The 15,136-nt window shown below is 39.6% G+C and overlaps 1 protein-coding gene across 4 annotated transcripts in view; it reads left to right on the plus strand.

Annotated features, from left to right (window-relative positions):
- ARHGAP18 (Rho GTPase activating protein 18) overlaps positions 1 to 15,136 on the plus strand; it is a 92,612-nt gene that overhangs the window by 35,666 nt on the left and 41,810 nt on the right. The window contains exon 1 of one of the 4 annotated variants that reach the window (XM_030489849.1): positions 8,708 to 8,737. The exons of the other annotated variants lie outside the window; for them this stretch is intronic. The gene's annotated coding sequence lies outside the window, so the exon portion shown is untranslated. Of the gene's footprint in view, positions 1 to 8,707; positions 8,738 to 15,136 lie in introns of those variants that run through there. 4 annotated transcript variants of the gene reach the window in all.

Consider the following 15,136-nt stretch of genomic DNA (forward strand, 5'->3'; position numbering starts at 1 on the left):
ATAAAGGATATTCCTCCAGGTAGGTTGTCTTGCACAAGTCACTAGTAGGAGTTCTTATTAAATAGAAGAACCAAGGTCATATCTGCATATGCTGGTTTGGTTGTTTTGGTTTTTTTTCCCCTTCCTCTTAATTTTATTTTCAACCTTCCTCATAGGTAAGGCTGTAGATAATTTTAGTGCCTGTACATGCAAACATTTTTTACATGGGTGTATGAGTAAATGCCTTTATTTGTTTTTACGATGTATACTGAGTTGCATAATTTTGTGTACAACTATAAATGTAATTCAGTTTGCTGGCTAGGAACACTTGAAGTTTTCAGCTAGCAGTGTTGCTCTAGGCAATAATTTTCGATACAAAACCCCTTTTATTGCCCTACTATAAATTTCTTTGTGCAATTCTTATTGCCGCTAGTTAAGACTAGGAGTTATTCTCTATATGGATTTCTTTCCTTCCATTCTGTAATACATATATTATGTAAGTGTATGTGGTTGTCTATGAATACATGATCTGGATTTGATCTTTGCTTTCGATGGAGTGATGTTTTCATTCCATCTGAGCACACATGTAGTTTTCTAGGTATGTATATTAACCTCTTCCTTAAGATTGGACTTATCTTTCATTTTGTTTGATTCAACTTGCAAATAAGCATTGGGAAGAAAAAGCTTTTTGTTATAGTATGCAGCATCATTTGTTAATAAATATCTCTGAAATGATGGGGGACTCTTACACTCAGAATAGTGTAGGAGTGCTTAAAACCTGTTAAAATTAAGAAGTTTTCTGGTGTCTGTCACATGTCCCACAGAATTGTGTGATCTTTGCAAAAAAATGCCCATTCATAAGAATACTTGGGAAGTTGGAAATCTAGAAAGGAAAAGTAACTGGACAATTTCTAATTTTACACACCATTGTTCCAATAATTATAAAGGCCATTATAAAGTGACATTCACCTGCCACTTTCATGCAAAACTTCAAGGGTGACTTATTCAAGTAAGTTATTCCATTACACCACCATACTGTTGACATGAGAAAATAATCTCAGTTTCTATTTAAGTTGACATTATCTTACTTTTGTAAGACTTTGGAATTGCTGAACGTGTTTTGTACTTATCCTTACTTTTATTATTTTAGATGCATTCCCCATTTTTGAACCAGTATATTCTTTATATCGTTACTGAACTATTTTCTGTCTGGTTTTAAGTACTTTTACTCAACTGTAGTTTTGGTTATCCTTTGTCCCATTTCAAGCTGCTGCTGTTACAAGAAGCCATTGCTAGTACTTGAAACAAGGAAATTACTTAAAACAACTCCCAAGTGCCATGTCATGTTCAAGGGAAGGACATTAATTTATTGCTCTGTAAGCTGCCTTGTGGCTGGCCTCACTAGCTCTGCAGGTGCGCGGTATGTGTTTCCCAAGCCTTGGTCATGATCCAGTATACATTGTATACTGAAATGTTTTCCACCAGGATGGTCTGTCAAACTGTGGTTTGGCAGTTTCACCTTGGGAAGTCTGCTGTCACCTTGATGGTTTTCAAGCTCAGTGAGTCCATGTGCCATCCAGTCTGCTCCCAACTGGTTGCCATCTGAGAAGGGTGGGAGAGTACTACTGCAATGAGAGGTCATGGGGCAGTCAGCTGTGCCGGGCTGCTAAAAGGACATCCATTTCCATTTAGTTCTTAAGGAGGAAGCTTGTGACCGTACAAGCAGAAGAAGGTATTGCTTTGTGTTTTTCAGTTATCAAGGATCCCTCATGCTACAGGTTTTGCTTCTCAGAAGCATCTGCTTTGCGTGGTTGTCACAAGTTGCTGCTGCTAGGCAAGTGGGAGTTTGCCTGCTCATTAGCTTTCTGAATGAGCTCTCTACAATGCTGAGGAAATTGTTGAAGTTACGGAAATAAGAGCAAGACCTCTTGCACGTTCATCTGCTAGATACACCAAGGTCTGCCTGCCCTGATTCTCTGGCTTGATAGTTTGGAAGAAAGGCAAGGTGGCTGGCATATCCAGCTGTGGCAGGCTCACATGTGGATAACTCCTGGACGGATGCAACTCTGTACACTCTGGTTCTCTTAAAGGATGTCTAGCAGGTGCTTTCCTAATGACATCTAGGATTAAATGGGATTAAGGAAAAACCTTAACAACAAGGGCCATTCCAAGTCCTTTGTACAATCCTGGGAATCCAAGTCTTCTGCTGTGTCAAGTTGAATGAGTAATACAAGGGAAAAACCAGTGGCATTGGGTTTTGGTTTTTTTTTTGTCAGAGGCGACTTAACTACTCAGAGAGTGACTGTGTTACTTTGGATGTCTGCTGGTGATTCAGTGGAAGAAAGCTTAGCTGTTGGTTGGAAATGCAGTGCTGAGGTGATGTTGATGCCCTTTCCATTGTTGTAGACCCATCACTATTTCTGAAAAAGGAATTATTCTCTGCTGTGCCCGCAGAGAGTGGTGGTGCGCACTGAGCTGGTGGAGTGCTTCAGTCATGCATCTTATTGGCTCTGTTCAGTGCTACCACACAGTCTTCTGAGCGTTCTGGTAGCTTGAGTTTTCCCATGTAGTCTCTCCTAGTAAAGAGAGAGAGCTTTCATCTTCCCCTGAATTGGACTGTGTACAACAGGCTGGATGCCTTACTGCTTATGCTGTCTCTGGATGGGTCTGCCTGTAAGATGGGGAGATCTCAGAGTCTGGCACATATTGGTTGGGATGTGGATTTAGGTTGCTCCAAGAAGGTGCTCAAAGGGCAATGCCTGCCACTTATGAGTTACTGTAAAGGGTGGGGTGGCCTTGAGGTGTCGCCCTTGGGGGCATCCCCCTGGCTGCTTGAGGTTGCACTGCTGTGAATCCCGTCTGAACAGAGAAGGAATTGGAGTTGAATAGCGTTACTGTGGCACTCTTGGAGAAGAGGCAGCTTCAGTGTATGACCTCGTTGTTTAAAACAATAGTGTATATACTTGGTAATAAAAAGTCATATATATATATTCAGAATTATCATTCTAACTGATTTACTTCCAAGTGAGGTATCAGGAAACAGCGAAAAAGGGAAAATGAGGTCAGTTGCCTAGAGGACACACAGTCAATGAAAATATCTGTAAATTCCTCATTGCACCTTCCTGACTTTCAAAGAGGAAGGAGACCTGAGCACCTGCAGTGAAAACACCCAGCCAGGGTAGCAGGAGCTGTAAAAACACCCAACCAGGGTAGCAGGAGCTGTAAAAACACCCAACCAGGGTAGCAGGAGCTGTAAAGTATACACACTGGTTTTGAGTTTAGAGAATGGAGAGAACAGTATAGTTTAGGTATATGGGCATTTGTCTTTCTTTGAAAGTCTCCTTTTCATCTTCATTTTAAAACATGTTGTAAACTTTCTGTTACGGACTTTCTTCTTCCCTTGCCATTGCCCTGTTGACTTACATTGTAGGTTTTAAACCCTTTTCGTGTCAACATGTGTATGATTCCATTTCTATGCCAATCTGTCAGCACTCATATAGTCTTTGTAAATGTAAGGCTTTGTCCAGCTATGTTATTTGGGGGGGGGAATTATTCTTTATCATCTGAAACAGAATTGGCTACTGAATCAAGTATTTCTTGTATTCAAAGAAACTTTTAAGATTGCAAATGTGCATTTTCAATGCAGAAAATATTAAGAAGGCATTTACTTTAACACCTCTGGTAGGAAGGGGCTCAAATGTGTCACCCTGCCTGAGCTCAAGGGATGTATTTGTAAGCTGACTCAGGCCCAGAGATGTTCAGTTCCTTCACTGCCTCCTCAGCACTGTTGATGTGTGCCAATTCCTAATTTTTAGGGTGCATTAGGGAGTGATTCAGAGCTGGAAAGTCGGCAGGGTCTTGCCCTGAGTGTCAAGGTGACATGCGAGCTGGGGACAGGACAGAGTGGTTGGACACTGCAGCTTGGGAGCTGTGAGTGAAGGAGTTGCAGGATGCTCTGAAGCTTCTGCTCTGTTTGCCTCACACTTTGTTCTCTATTGCCTAGAAATGTCTGTGCTCTGTGCACCCAGGCCAGGCCCATTCGGGCTGTGTTTCTTTCCTCCTCCCTTCCCTTCCCCCGACATTGCAGGCATAGGTCACTGTCATAATATGATGTTTTCAAGTTAATTAAAATGGAGTTTTCATAGGAGATTTAATATTGCGTGCAGCAAATGTGGGTTTTTTTTCCCTGTGTACATATGATACTGTAGAAAAACATGTGGTATTCATTTGTAGAAGATGCATCCCGTAATGGAAAGTACAGATGTCTGGCATGGGGAGCTTGGGCCTGTAACTGAAAATCAAATCACAGATAGTAATACTCAAGAGTGCATAACATTGCTCTTGTTCTTCTGTACACAGTGTGTGTACATATGGCAATGAAAATACGAGTTTTTATTTATAGAAGCATCTGCATGTGGATTGTGCCTTATTTTGGTTTTAATGTGTTATATGTGAAGCATTGTATTTCATTTTCCTTGATTATTACTGGGGTCTGCAATCATAGCTACTTAGTGTTACAAGTAAGTGCTATTTTTACCCTGTTTACACAAAGGAATACATCTAAAGTCGAGTTAGGGATTTAACCTCTAGATATATGGGGAAAGGTAAAAGAGTATAATGCCATTTTGACTTGCATTTTTTGCTGGCAGTTAACCCTCCACTGAAGTATTTCGTTTGGGAATGCTGGGTAAGAGTATGGCTAATATTAGTGATGCAATAATTATAAAAAGACAGATTGATGTTGCTTTATATAACTGATTGACATCTTCCAAAACAGACTAATACCTTTTTAGAACAATAATCATGGAGAACGTTATCAGCTGAAAAACCATAGGTGGCACCTCTATGTTGATTTAGAAACTGGTATCTCTCATGTTAAGATGCTGGTAAAGAAAGGGCTGTTGATTAGGAAGGAAAACAAAGAATTTTGCTAAATAATTTCTAGTAAGAATTATAACCTAAATAATTTATAAACCTAAAAAATGACACTTTGGTTTTGGTTTGGTTTGTTGTTTTTTTTTTTTTTTTTAAACTACCAGTGTTTAATGTTCAAATCGCAGAGTTCTTGCAGTCCCTGCCTACATCCTCTTTTTGATGAGTGTAATTTAAACTAAAGTTGGTAAGAGCTCTTTTGGTTTTCTGTTTCCATAATTCTAGAAACAATTTTTTTTCTCCTTTTACTAGCAGCACTTTTTCTTTTCAGCTGCAGAGCAAGCAGTGGTTCTCAGCCTTCCTTTTCTAACCAGTCTCAAAGGCTTCCTCTTGCCACCTTAAAATATGATGCCAGTCTTCCATGACCGTGTTAAGTTTTGATGAGCTCCCTGCCTGTGTAGCCGGATGCCAAGGAGATGGCTTACACCAAAAAAGATTCAGATCTAAGAGCGAAGAACAAAAAAATGTAATGCTGTTAGTTGAAATGAGAAACAAGGATTACATGTAAAATCGTGATCAACTAAACGATACATATGGGATGGTTTTTTTTAGGGTTTCTTTTTCATTTTGAACAGTTGTTCCTATTAAATGATTGGTATCTAATTTGCATGTTTTGTTTATTTTTCCTTATTTTCCAGTGTTTGTTTCTTTTCTCGTGTTCCCCATATTGTTTGGTTTGTACTATGTTTGTATTTGTCTTTCTTTTCTCCCGGAACAAACCGAAACCTTTTCTAAATCCTTACTGTTGAAGTTTTGGGTTTGTATTCAAGTCCTGATGCTCAGAACTTGTGGACAGGTAGCAGGCAGCACGATAGTGAGCACTATGGTAGACTCACTTCCAAACTTCCACATGAACGCAGCTGTATATTCAGATTGGTGGCTGTACACCTGTATACTTAATTTGTAAGCAAGGGGACATACCTATGTGTACAAACATCAGTAAATCTTTGCAGGGAGCTGCCAGTGTTCAGGAAACAGGTGGTAGTGAAGGGGGAGAGGGAAGGTGAGAATCTGTAGTCCCAGTTTGCTTCCCTCTTGCTTGGTTGTCTATTGACCATGGCTTTAACAGTTGCTTTTGAAGATAAAAAGAATTATGAGTGGCTTCCCTTTTCAATCTCTTTTGCTGAGGTGACAATGGACTTTTCTGCTGCCCTTTGTGCGGTGGGTCTGTGGGGAAGGGGTGGGAAGGAAACGGCTGGATCTGGGCAGACCTGCGCTGTCCTCTGCCTCTGCCATGGCATGCTCTGCCTGGCTTCTGCTAGAGGAGTTCCTCAAAGCAGGTTTGCCTCATGTGTGGAGGCATGCGGCGTTGTTGTGTTAGCTCCTCTGAGAGCAGATGAAATCACAGCAGCCGCTTTTGAAGCTGGTTTCAAACACCTCCTTCCTCATGCTGAGCCTGAACTAAACCCAGATGGTCCATCCCTTGCAGTGTACTTGAGGCCTTCCCCTCTCCTATCCCCATCCCTTTAAGGATGCTTCTTAGGAGCATCCTCTCAGACGTTTTGTTTCTGAACAGACCTGTATCCCTCAATATTCCTGAGTGCTGGCCCACCTCGTGTGGGCTCTCTCCTCAGCCCTTCCTGCTTCCTCTTCTCTCTCTCTCGTCCAGCTTCTGTGAGAGCACCTTTATCTACTTTGTCTTACTGGGTTTTTGTTGGTGGTTTGTTTGGACAATGAAAAGTTTGTTTCCAAAACATCTTCAGACTCCTGAATGGATTTCCTTGCCTGCTGTTAGGGAATGCTCATATGAATTCATTTATGATTTATTCTGAATGTAAGGATTATACTGTAATAAATTGCTTATGAATGTCTGCCAGTTTCATTCAGGCAGAAACAGAATTACTGAATTGTGTTATCAGTCATGTATTTGCAAGTAACAGGGTTATAGGTCTAACTAATAGGTCCTTTAGCATGGTAAGAGCTAATGCTTTTAGGGAACTAATTGCTTTTAAAGGCACACAAGTGACTCCAGTATCATTTCATGGCTGCAACTGTACTTTACTACTAGATGGTCCTGGTATTTGCCAAGATAGCTCAAATTGGGCTTTGTTGCCATGCTTTTTTTTTTCCCCACTGTGATAAGAAAAATAAATTATTTAAATCTTTCCTCTCTGTGCCTCTCAATAATGGAATTACAAATACTGTATCTATTTCACTTCCTGGTTTATTCTCTTTGATATTTGTGGAGCCTGAAGTAATCTCACACGGACTTTATTCTCTTCTTTGGGAGAAGATTAGTTCCAGTGTTTCTCTTAGAAGATTACGGGAAAAGTGTACTTTTGAAATGTGCATGATGTGTTTGAATATTTTCCCAAGAAGCAGCATGAGAGTTGTTAAAGACAACATATTTTGCATACTTTTTTTTTTTTTAATTGATATGAATTGTAAAGAATGAAAAGAATCAAAACAGCAGGGAAGACATCTGTGTCCATATGAAGCAAGGTAATGTAGAAAGCATTTGGAAGGAAGGAGAAAGGTAGATGAACTGATCTACCTTTCAAGGGTCAGAGCCAAAAATGTGACAAAGGAGATTTGAGTGAGGCCATTCCTTTCCTCATTTTCCTTGCTGTGGACAGTAAAACTAGAGCTTTAAACACATTTAGGGTCATATGTAAGAGAAATATACTGTGTTGAGTTTGGAGACTGACTTCTGTTTTAATTCAGTGGGTCTTGAGGCTCTGTAAGCACTTCCAGCTCTTTCAAAAGTGAGCATGAGTTGCAAACCTGCTTCCGATGTGGTGCCACTTGTGTGATTGTACCTATACAGGTCACGCAGGTTTCCTTGTCCCCTTTTTCCCCTCTGGTGGATTTAGCTATTTCTCTTTCTAAAATGTATGCTTTTCAACCAGAACGTCTGGGTATGGGGGAAAAAAAAAGGAATGTGTTTTCAAAGCCTTTGAGAGTTTTCATTCAAGTGGTATGAGAATTAAAAGGGTCGGAATGGCAGGACTTGAGACAATATAGTCCACTTCATTTTGTCAATACAGAAGTAAAACCAAAGCTGATTTATTCTGATACTACCTCTCAGTTTATCCAATTGTGATAGTTTTATTGCAAGTCTGATAATGGACAAATCTGATGTTCTATTTAAAGCTCCAAATCTGAGTCTGTGACTCTTACCTTTCACTAAAATAAATAAGCAGGCCTCTGTATTTTGTGGTTGGAGAATAAAACTAAAAGCATGCACCGAGTTGAACAGCTCGGACACTGGAATGCAGCAGTCCCTGCAAAAACAAGGAAGCACAACTGGTGCAGTCATTTTGTGGGGGACAGACTTCATGGCTGCAGCTGTCAATCCAGGATTCTTTCATGCTTTGTGTGGAGTAGAACAAGATCACATTTATTCTAAACTGACCTGGGGTGGCATATCAAATATCTCTTTTTTTGCAGATGTTCAAAAGTATGTTATAGTTCTAACACCTTTTTTGATAATAAAACATCTCACATCATGAGTCATACACAGAGGCCAATGATCTGCACCATCATTTTAGATAATGTGTGTATGTGTATCAGTTTACCATAATTATAATTGATCTGTTTGGAAGTAGAAAATAGGTAGAGACTAAATGGCTGTGTAGGAACATGAGGTCCTATTAAAGGAAATGTCATTAATACTTAATTTTCTTTGAAGTGCTGCATATATTTCAAACAGATTAAGTTTTGGCATCATATCTGGAATCTCCCATTTCTGGTGCAGTGGATTAGAATAGAATATTAAGTGTAATAGTCTGTGTCATTGCCAGTTCTCTTCTTGTTTTCTCCAGTGACAGGTTGGGGTAAAAAAAAAAAAGAAAAAAGAAGAGGATGTGGCTGGAAGCAGTACAGTGTATGTATATACTTTTTAGACTTACAGTCTGGCAGCCTTAACTTTGGCCTGTGTTGCATTTCTTATTTATGGAGGGGTTTAAAATGCCAGTTTATGGGGTTTTCTGGGGTTCTGTTTTGCGGCTATTTTTTGTTTGTTGGTTGGTTGGTTTGTTTTTGGGGTTGTTTAATTTTTTTTTTTTTTTTTTGCAGATTAGTTTTGAGCAGGTATTAACAGTAGCTGATGGTTATTACAAAAAATCCTGAGACCTGATTATCTTTGCTCAGCCTTTTTTATGCTCATTTAGAAAATGAGTACTGTTCCATACCCTCTTTGCAGTCACTTTGTACTCTGTCTTTGGAAGGAGAGCAGACCTTTGCCTTAGTTCCTACTTCTCTGGCTTGCTTTGGAGCTTAAGGGGGATTTGTGCAAGTTTGATTGCAATTGACATTCAGAATGTCCCACAAGGTCACAGAACAGCCAAAATAACTCTTTTAAGTTGGGAGAGGAGGAGTGCTAAGTGTCAGTTCACCAAAAATACTTGAAATTATGTCGATTCATTGCTGTTATCTGTGTATGTCCTGTATGACTCTCTTGGAGAGACTGAGTTCCAGCAAAGTTTGCAGTCATGGAAAAAGTAAATGATAGAAAGGATAGAAAGGAAAGGATGCAGTTATTGCAACGAATGACAAGATTTAGGAGCTAGAATGAAAAAGCAGAAATGCAAGCTGAGGCTAAAGTTTCTCAAATGCCTTCTGAAAGTTATGAAGCACTTTTAAAGGGATGAGAAATACTTTTGCATTGGTCTGGACACAGTGTGTCCAGACTTGGGTCTTGGTAGGTACTGCTCAAGGATTATGTGCTGCTTGTGAAACCTAGAGATACTGGCTTTTGTCTGACAGGTGGTTTTAGCTGTCAGTGAAATTGAATCATTTTAATATGTTAAGCCATATAAAAAGATGAAGACATTTACTTAAAAAAAAAATATTTAACTTCATTTAGGTAATGTCACTACTGTCTGATTTTATGCAAAATTCAGTTACTTTAAGACAATCTGCTTTGGTGGCACATCGATTACAATTTGATCTTTTTAAGAGAGGATTTTTGAAAGGTGCTCAAAGCTGCACTGCAAAATATTGGATACTGTGCAAAGGGGTGGTGTGACAGAGATAAGTTTCTTAAACGTTAGGTAAAAACCACTAAAATAAGTGATTTGGTAATAAAAATTCTTGGTGTAACACATCCTTGGAGTCAAGGCCTTCCGTTATCTTCACATCTGATCTTTGGAATGCAGTTTTGCTTAGAAACTGTGAAAGATCAGGATGCCCTTCTGGTGGGTGCCATGGCTATAGCAAGGTCTATTGATCCCTTCCCAGGCCAGTGTCCCAGCCAAGAAAAGGAGCTCAAGCCAGGCAGCTGCTGCAACCATTAGATTAGAGCTTGCTTGGTTAATTCAGTTAAGAAGTCTTTGCACCTTGCAGTGCTACTTGGCTTCTTACAAGGAGGGGAGGGATGGGGGGAGCTTTTGGTTTAGGAGCTTTATTTATTCCTATGCTTCTGTAGCTAAGCCTTCAGAGAAGCAGGACAGGAGACCACATTGTTTCCCTCTCCTTATCTTTTTAGTTGTTTAGATTTGAAAGGACATGGGAAGTTCTATATTTATATTTAAGAGCACAGCATCTCATGGATGTAATTACTCAGTAAATAATTTTCAAAATGGGCCACTGTACCCATAGGTATTTTTTTGTTGTTTAAATCTAGTTAGCCTTTGTACTAACACTAAACTTAAAATCACTTGAGTGGAATTACTGCTTAACTTTGTAACTCCTATGTCAACAAGATAATTCTGTTTTGAGTGTGCCACTCTATTTATAGCCACAGTGTTAGAGTCTATCACGAACCCACAACAGCAGAGCTTCCTTTTATCTGCCTTGCAGTTTGCTATGGGTCAGATCTCGATCTTTAACACTCAGTGCTCCGGATGCCCCAGGGCTCAGTATTAGGGCCAGTGTCGTTTAATATCTTAATTGATGATCTGGATGAGGGGATTGAGTGCACCCTCAGTAAATTTGCAGACAACACTAAGTTGGCTGGTAGTGTTGATCTCCTGGAGAGTAGGAAATCTCTGCAGAGGGATCAATGGGCTGTGCCCAGTTGTATGAGGTTCAAGAAGGCAAAGTGCCAGGCTTGGGGATGAGAGGCTGGAAAGCTGCTCAGCAGAAAAGGACCTGGGGGTGCTGGTTGACAGCTGCTGAACATGAGCCAGCTTGTGCCCAGGCAGTCAAGAATGCCAACGACATCCTGGCCTGTATCAGAAATAGTGTGGCCAGCAGGACTAGGGAAGCGATTGTCACCCTGTACTCGGCACTGGTGAGGCTGCGTCTTTAATCCTGTGTTCAGTTCTGGGCCCCTCACTAGAAGAGAGATCAAGTCTTATGAGGAACAGCTGAGGAAACTGTGGTTGTTTAGTCTGGAGAAGAGAAGACTCTCTTCTCAGGTTGTGCCAAGGGAGGTTTAGATTGGATATTAGGAAAAATTTCTTCACTGAAAGGGTACTGAAAGGTTTGAAAGGTATTGGAACAGGCTTGCCAGGGAAGTGGTGGCATCACTGTCCCTGGAAGTGTTCAAAAAATGTGTAGATGAGGCCCTTAGTGACATGGTTTAGTGGTGGTCTTGGCAGTCCTGGGGTTACAGTTGGACTTGATGACCTTAAAGGTCTTTTCCAGTCTAGTTGATTCTATGACTCCAGAGAGCTGAGAATTATTCTTGTTTCTGTCACTGATTTGCGCCATGAATTTTAGCAGCTTCACCTCGCTGGGCCAAATACTCACACACACCCCTTCCCCCCCCAGACTTTGTGTATCTTGTTTATCAGGTTATTAACAACCATGTGTTGATATGACACTCAGAATCAGCAAGCCCCAGTATCAGCTGAGGTATGCTTGCAGTAATGCTACTAATAGCTTTTACGTAAATGGCCAAATATACTCTTGGCTTTGGGAGTGATGACTCCCTTTGTACAGGCATTTCAGAAGTTGCTCCTTTAACGTAGCTGTAGTCAAATATGCTTTTGTCATTTACTTAACTCTGGAAGTAAACTGCTAGTTTATTGGGGTGCTAGACATTGTATCTGAAGGGGCTGCAGTGCTTAAAACACGGCCTGTACAAGAACCCCAATAGCAGTGGTTAGCAGCCAGGATTACTTAAAGAAGCTTTTAAGGCCAAGCATACGAGGACTGTATTTTCAGTGTACAACTTAGAGGTATAATCATCCAGTTTGATACATAATGGTGTCACTTGATAATGCAGTGCTCTTTTGCATTGTTCTCAGTGACCTCTCTCAGATGTTTGTGAAACTTTTTGTCCTGTTGAACACTGAATTTGCCTTCAATTTGAGACCTGTTTAAAGACAATGTTTAGGGCTCCCATAGGGTTCGTTAGGCAGCTGTGGAAAAGGACCATATTTATTTAACCCCAAAGAGTTGAATCCTAACTGAGGTTAAACCCATTAATCAGATGGCCTGTTCTCTTGTCCCACTTTTTAGATTTGTGTCAATTTTTATTCAGGTCTGAATTTTGAATTCCAAAATTTGGCAAAATCGGGTGGAAAAAGGGCCCTGTACAGAAATTCCTAAGTTGTAGGCAGAATAGTGTTTCCACTCCTCCCTTTCACTTGGGTTTCATCCATTGTTGCTTTTATTTATTTAGTTAGTTTTTTAACTTTTATTTCAGAAAGAAGGTAACGTATTATAGAGACCGGTATCTTTTTGCTTTATGTTCGTACAGTATTGAGTAGTTGGACTTTGTCCTTTCCTGGAGTCAGTGAGCTCTCCTGCAATAATCCCGTTAAAGGAACTCCACTTCTCTTTCAGCAGTGTTAATCTATTACGTTTGGTTCAGCAGTGTATTTATATTCCCTCATTTTATAATGAACATCCTTGCATTTAGTATTTCTGATTTCAGTTTATTTACACATCTAATGCATGCATACCCATATATATATGTGTATATATATAGTATATAAGGATACCATACAATTACGATGTTTATATAGTGATGTAGAAAGATTGTGTTCAGATCCAAAATTAGAGGGTAGCACTATAGAAATGACAAGGATTATCTTTCTCTCATCACTAACTGTTTTAAAATACAACATAGTCCTTAATTCGTGAGCAAGAAAAATGGAAGGGCAAAATTAGCTTTCTGCAAACTGAATTTATCTGAAATGCCAGTGAAAGTCTACCTTACTAACTGATTAATCTCTAGCTGCTGTAGTTTACACATGACAAGTATCAGTTATGAACTGCTAAAAAGGCACTGGAGCAGACAGGGAGATACAGATTTCACATGAAAGAAAATAAGGAATAAAGACAACTGCAGTAGTATAGATTACAGTAGTTATAGTGTATATAGTAGTATCTATATAGTATATACTATAGTATAAAGTGACTATTAATGAAATCAAAGTCAGGCTGACAGAACCTGAAAAAAACCCCCACATTTTTATTATGTATAAAACAGTGATTAATGTGAAGAGTCGTATTTTCTTACAGGACACAGTTGGTCCTTTCTCATGGGGAAAAAAAAGGCTGAAGAAAATATTTGCAGACAGTTCTTCGCCCTTAAGTACTTGCCATAATGTGGTGTTCGTCAGTGCTTAGTGAAATAAGCCAAATCTGGTTTCTTTCCTTGTAAATGTAACGAATGGTGTTCATTACAGGAATTGTTTTTAATGTCTCTCCTCTGGAAAGGCTGGAGTGCTTTGTCTTGCATCCCTGATGTTTCTAATAACTAAATGCATCTCCAGTGGGTAGGACAAGAAAATTAACTCTGGTAAGAGACTGCAGTAACTATACTGAAGGAAAGGTTTTATAGCTGGAGGCTCAGTTTTTTACTGAGGTAAACAGGTAAATATCTTGTTGGCTGCAAAGGGCATGTGTCTGAGTATCAGAGGTCAGAACTGACTGTGTGATTTGGTAATTATTGTACTGCTCCCTGTAAAGCTATTTGAAGAATAACCTATTTACTAATGATTGGAAATAGATGTTAATAAGATTTGAATAGAGTTTGAGAGTGTTGTTAGTGAAGACCTTAATGGAAATATGAGGTTTTTTGGGGGGGTGGAGGGGGAGAGGGTGGTGAACTGCTGGAGAGTAACTTACCATTTAGTAACTGGAAATGAAAAATGAGTAGTGTTTGGAAATTAAGAGATTGTGTTTTAGTGGTAGCTTACATTTTCTGGGGAAAGAAGGAAGAGAGATCTCCTTGAAGATAGTTCTGAAAAGCAGCTGCATTTTTCAAATTTTAAATACAAAAATGATCATCTAAAAACTTAATGTTCTTGAGAAGGAATTATTTTCTGCAACTGCAGTAATGTCTTTTTTTTTGTAATGAACTCTACTTATTTCTAACTAATAGTTTTTTGGAAAGGAGTCTTCTACAAAATTTTAAAGCTTGCAACATGGGGCATTTGAAATACTTCTTTAATATTTTCTTTTTTTTTATGAGTCTTTCTGTGAATGTGGAATCAATTATTTTTAAAAATATATCTTGCTTCCAGAAGCCGTACAATATTATTACTGAAATTGATTCCTTTTCCCCTTGTTCTCTCTTTTTTTCTTGGCCTTAACTTGTTCCCACCTATGCATTTTTATTGTGTGATATGCAATAGTGCTTACTAAGCGTATGTTTGGAGAAGGATTGAATTTAGTGGAAGGTCACAGCAGAAATCCCATGTTCTTCATCTTGTCAACAGATATCTGAAAATAAAAATTGCACTTGGCAACCTCTTTTTCCTTATGCTGTGATTTTTTTTTTTTAAATTATTTTTCTTTTCTCATCTACACCAACTGTCCTTATTATCCTCAGAGTCTTTCTTGTCTGTGCTTCTTTGTGCACAGAGGTTCACAGGAGGGATAGCGATAAGGATGCCTGCAGCGACTACTGTGCAGATTATGCACCAATTTCTGCTTCGCTGGTGTCTTTCTCTGGTAGGATATGCAAAGCAAGAAACACTGAACCAAATGAACTAAAAGTAAGATCTGACCTTCTCTGTTAGGTAAAGTTTTAGGAATTGTTCTCTCCCAGCCCAAGCCTTTCTCTGTCCTAGTGCAAATAAATGTGAATTGTGGATGTGGACAAATGCATATGGCTTTGAAAGAGTTTGCAGTCCAAACAGAAACTGTGGATAGGGGTTTGATCGAGTCAGATGAGGGAAGACAAAGAATCAGTGAGTGGAGTGGGAGTGGTGTGGCAGTGACTGGTAGTCTTGGCTCCTGAGGACCCCAGGCGCTGCTGATGCTGGGGCTGCCAGCTGTGAATGGCCTAAAGCAACATGGACTTTTTTGAAGGAGAGATTCAGAGAAGAGCCGTGAGGTTTTTCTGTGTATATTTCTTGGAATGTTCTCCTGGTCATTTGTG

Source organism: Strigops habroptila, chromosome 6 (assembly GCF_004027225.2).
Source record: "Strigops habroptila isolate Jane chromosome 6, bStrHab1.2.pri, whole genome shotgun sequence".
Classification (NCBI taxonomy): domain Eukaryota; kingdom Metazoa; phylum Chordata; class Aves; order Psittaciformes; family Psittacidae; genus Strigops; species Strigops habroptila.